This window comes from Phyllostomus discolor, chromosome 5, assembly GCF_004126475.2.
Source record: "Phyllostomus discolor isolate MPI-MPIP mPhyDis1 chromosome 5, mPhyDis1.pri.v3, whole genome shotgun sequence".
NCBI lineage: Eukaryota > Metazoa > Chordata > Mammalia > Chiroptera > Phyllostomidae > Phyllostomus > Phyllostomus discolor.
The window spans coordinates 75,499,882-75,505,402 of record NC_040907.2 but is presented as its reverse complement, the minus strand read 5'-3'; positions in this window follow the sequence as shown (position 1 = coordinate 75,505,402).

The following is a 5,521-nucleotide window of genomic DNA, read 5'->3' as shown; positions in this document are numbered from 1 at the left end:
AAACATGAGAGATGTGGACTTTGGTGGCATGACACCTTCATTTCTCAATCATAGAACTAATTATTGTTTATGGTGATTAATATATTAAAATAACTTTGAAGTAATAATACCTCCTCTTATTTAAGCTACTCTCAGGAATTTGAAAGAAGAGAGCAAAGAATTCCAGTCTGGCATTACTTCACAAAGGTAACTCCCCAAGGAGATTCTTGCCAAGAATGCATAACATGGTTATTGTATATCAGTGAGGAACCAAGGTCCAGAAAGGAATGTGAGTCACCCTAAACCACCCAGCTAGTTAGTTAATAGCAGAGTCAGGTTTTGAACTCTGCTTCTTTGAATTCTGCTCCCTGGAACTCAGCACCATTTCATCCACCCATTTAATCTCTTCTCCATTAGCAAAAATGGTTGCACCCTGGAAAACTGTGCTGGAGTGGAGTAGAATATTCATCTTTGCCATAATGCCACAGGTAATCAAACACTGAGGTTTCATCTACCACCTACAAAAGAGAAATTTGGCTTTCAAAATGTCTACAAAATATCTTTCTGATAATATGGGATGCAGCACTTTATGTGCTGAGAAGCACAGTATAAGACAACACTGCACTTCTCAAGGAGTTAGAAATCACCAGGTCCCAAGAGGCTGCAGGTGGACCAGTCACATTTACAGTTACAAGCTGTGCTTGAGATAATGCAATGAAAAAATAAATATGAGTAACATTTTCTTGGTAATGCACAATAACCCCCAAAGCACAGAGCTCTTCAAATAATATTGCTATTCCAAAAAAAAGAACACCCTGATATGTTGTTTCTTTCTACTAAATTTTTCAGTATATTTCTTACTCATTACAAATTTCTAACACCTGTATATGTATAAAGGCACTAAATCTGAGCCAAATATAACACGTCTTTACATAATGGGAGCTGTACTTTGTCACGGGTTCTCATCCCTATAGCTTCAGGAAAGTGGCCAATCGAAGAACCACAGGTTTTTAACATTGAACTTCAATATGTAAATAACCCAACTCCCTTATTTGTAAATGTGAAAAATTGAGGTCCTGTAAGAAGAAACATTGTGCCCAAGGTTATGATGTGTTAATAAGTACATCTTCAATTCCTTTCATATCTTTGCAGAACAGATTAAAAAGAAATATTTTCTCTCCCCTTCTGGTTCTTACCCACCCAGCATTCCAGATGAAGTCCCAAGTTTGGAATCATAAATATGGTACAACAAAGTACTGCTATATGCAATTTATCAAATAATTATATTTTGTACTCCTAAGCAGTAAAAATGTAGCATAACCACTCTTTCTTACTTTTGTTGTCAGCTTTTTATGCTTGGGTTGAACTGACTGTTCTTTGCACTGAGGGGTGCATGTGTGATGTGTTAACAGTTAATTAGTAGCATTTCAGAGCAAGCAGACCTTGCTAACACAACCGAGTTTCTGCGTCATGATGGTGCTGAGTGCAGCTGCTGCTCTCAGGTGTCAGCAAAGCCCAACACAATGCAGACGTGAGCCCAGGGGTAGGAGAAGGCTTCACAGAGCAGCCAGCGTTCTCATTTTAAGCCAGACACGTAGCTGTTGGCCATTGTCCTGAGCAAACTGTTAGATGCCCGAAGGCCCCTGCTAACCCACCACTAGTTTGTAACACCTCTTCCAGATATTCACAGGAACAGACTACTGGTGCTTCAAAAGGCAGCAAATACGTGTGAAAAGAGCCATATAATGTTAAGAGGAAGAGACTGAGACTGTAGCCACACACTTCCTCTGAGTGATGCTTCTGACCTATCCACCTGCATTTGTCAAAGCAGTATTTGGCCAAGCGGTCATTTGTTGGACCAAAGTTATCAGGAAAGAGTAAAACAATGAATGAAACAGCACACTTTGGGGGAAGGACAAAACATAATAACATATTAAAATTAACTAGGTGGTGATAAAATTCACATCTTCTATACATAATTTATTTGACAGCATCACTAGTATATAAAACATCAAAGCTCTATTTAATGCATTCCAGAGGATTCAATATTTAACCTTGAAAATTGATTAGGGTGTAGTACTTTTCACTTTTCATTTCAGACATGTAGAATAAGAAGTGAGCTTGTTTTCCTAGTTTCAGCTCATAAAAGACAACTAATAAATTCATGAAGTGCTTATCAGCATCAGCCCGATTTGCATATACCTGTGCTCAGAGAAGTTGGGATTAAAGTTTGGACCTGCACAGTTCTTGGAGAACACTCAAGATCTCATGTAATTCCTACAAATACCCTGCTGAGTACCTTTTCTGGACCAGGCAAAGAAGGCTGTTTTGACATGACTATTTTGAGATTGCCTCTTGGTAATTGCCACCTTCACTCTATTTTTTTCCCCTTCACAGGGAGTATAAAAATTTCTGAACTTGTGTCATTGGTGTTTAATGAAAACTAATAGAAGCTGATTGTCATGCAGAACAAAGGGAATATAATTGGTTTCACAATTACTTAGCATTCTTAAAAACAAACCACAGGGACTTCAAGCTGAGCATGGCAGATAAAAAAAAGAAAGAAAAAACATGATTATACATCCAGTCCCTCTCTGTGCCCCTCTAAGGTAAGAGAAGAGAATAGCCTAAATCAATATGCACTATGAGAACAAAAGAGGAAATAGCAATGTTGTCGACAAGCAGATGGATGGGCGATAACAGACTTACTAGGGAGGAGAAAGCAAAATGGCAAGAGCCTGTAAGAAGGAAAGCAAAAATCAGGCTTAATGGAGCCACAGAGGCCTGGAGAGTCTTGGCTGCCTCCAAAGGGCTGGTGGGCAGGACTGAAGCCAGGAGGAGGGGTTGCAAGTCAGTCCCAAAGGTAGTTCCACTGAGATTCCGCAGTGTCCAGCACAGCCAGCAGCTATCCCTCCCCAGCCCGGTATGGGATGGCAAGTTTATTCTCAAGAGGTTGAGTGAGAAGGTTCTAGACTAGGGAATGCAGAGCACAGCTGAGATTGCTCAAAGTCTCAAAAAGGTGCCTCCTATACACCATTTTTTTTTTTTTACAGGAATCTACTAGAGGAATACTCCTGAAAGATGGCAATGACAAAACTCAGAAAGGCGCTATTAGCTAAGAAACAGGGCATTCTGCAGAAACTAAGTAGCCAAGGGAACCTCAGAGTGATTACTGTGTAGCAGACTCAAGGAACACCCAGTCCAGATTGGAATGGAAGGACAGAGGATGCATCCCAAGAGGTGGGGGAGGAAACTGACAATCCATCTGTTGTACTTGTTTGTAGGAAATGTATACTTACTGCTGAGAGTTTGGAGCTGTATTGTGGAAAGTGCACAGAAAAACTATGCAAACAACTCAAAAGAAGACCACTATTTACTCTGAGGATCAGAGCTGAAATCCTTATATAAGAAAGAAAATACAATCCTCGCTTACTATGAGATCTAGTTATAAATAAATGCCTGTCATTATAACAGGTTAAACACTGAATTCTGATTTACTCCAATTGGTGACATATTATCCTCTGGCTACAAAAAGAGAATGGTGGCGAGTGCACATATATATACTATTTGTGTGTGGGAGATAGCAAAAATAGCCACAGTTCTTTTCTCTCTGTATCTTCTAAAATGTGACTTTACAGCACCTCCCATCAAGAGGTGGAGTCTGTTTTTCCCCTCCCCTCAAATCCAGCTGGCCTTGCGAAGAATGCAGTAGGAGTACCTGAACGTCAGTTCTGAGCCTTGGCCTCAAGGAGTTTCACAAGCTTCTGCTTGCACCCCTTGGATTTTGCCATCATCTCTGGGATGAAGCCTGGCCTGGCTTGCTAGAGGATGAAAGACCACGTGGAGCATGGAAGAAGAGCCAACCCAGCTGAAGCCACTTAGACCAGTCAGCCCCCAGCCAGTCAGTACTTCCACAGCTGCATAGAGGAGCTCAGCTAAGACTGGCAGGAACATCCAGCCCATCCCAGTTCAAATTGTTGAGCCACAGAATTGTGAGTGAATAAAAGGATGCTTTAAGCCAACTTGTTTGGGGCGATTTGTTATGCAGCAAAAACTAATTGATATTGTATGTGTGTGTGTCTACAGGAAGGTGTTAATGCAATAAAGGTATGTTTTTGTGTTCTATAATGGGAAATTTATACATCTGTCTAAATCTGAAAAATCAGGCAACACAGTAGAAGCAGGTTATTTAGAAACATGGAGACAAAAACAATGAATAGATTTTAAAGTGGGTATCTGAGGAGTATAAATTAGGGATCTGGAGGGATAGATTAGAGGACGGTAATTTTCATTATAGACTGTAGAATTAGTTTTTAAAATTATGTATACATTTCATTTTGATAAGATTGCAAATTAACTGGCAACAAAAAAGAAAAATAACTAAATTTCCGAATTATTGATAGTTTGCTTGTGCAGGGCATATGCCACTGCCAGCAACAGTCATGTGTTCAACACATGCCCTGGTGACTAGAGGAATTTTCGACTAAGACATGGCCACAACCAACCCAATTTCGCCTTTTGATTAGTATTCAGTCTTTATGCTTGCATGCTTGTGGTTAGTACACAGTGGGAGAATTGAAAAGAAGCACATGGCAAAGTTGGATGCAATCTCAGACACTGCAGGTGTTCTCCAAGTTGCTAGTTTCCATTCTAATTGAGTCAAATAAGGACCACAAACATCAAAAATAATGGAAAACTGGCTGCAACCAAAATCAGGGCATGGAAAAATTGGTCATTAAAAATTATTCTGTGGTAACACTGTTGACTTGGCATGGATAAAAAGTGGAGCAGATCCCCATCGTTCAGCATGGTGAAGTGGCACTGTGAAAACTGTCCCCTCCCCCCCCACACACAATGGCAGTCAAAGTAGCTGTTACCAGACCATCACTGTCTTTCCTGATCTGACTCTCTGTGCTTTAAATATATTTTTCTCTGTTAATTATTATTTTAAAATGTCTACTAAATTTTCTCTCTCATGTTAGGTTGGAAATAAGTACGTAGTATTTAGAAAAGGCACAGAAGGTAAAAATATGAATGCCAGATATTAAGTGATGTGTTTATTAGTCAGGATAAGCTAGCATATGCTGCAGTAATGAAAAACCCTAAATCTCTGACTTCCTGTTTCAGACTACATATCCAAAGATGGGTTTTCAGAAGGACTCTGGTTATCTAAGTCATCCAGACTGATACACGCTCCCACTCTCACTTCCTCTCAAAGCTCACCAGAGGTGACACACATCCCTCCTGGTCATGTTTCATTAGCCAACGCCACTCATTTGGCCATGGTTAAATTCAAGATGGTGGGAAAGTACAATCCTACAATGTATTCAGAAGAACTGGAGTATTCGCAACATAATCCATCTGAGTCTAGTGTTCTCTCTGCTGTTCAATAGAGTCATACATCACATGAATATAAATTAGTTATGTTTATTTTTATCCAAAGTATAAGAACTTTTTCTAGCTGTGTTTTACTCCTGAAAATTATTATGCCTTAAAGGCAGATGATGAATCTGGCTAAAGGGGAGGGCCTGGGAGGTTATAT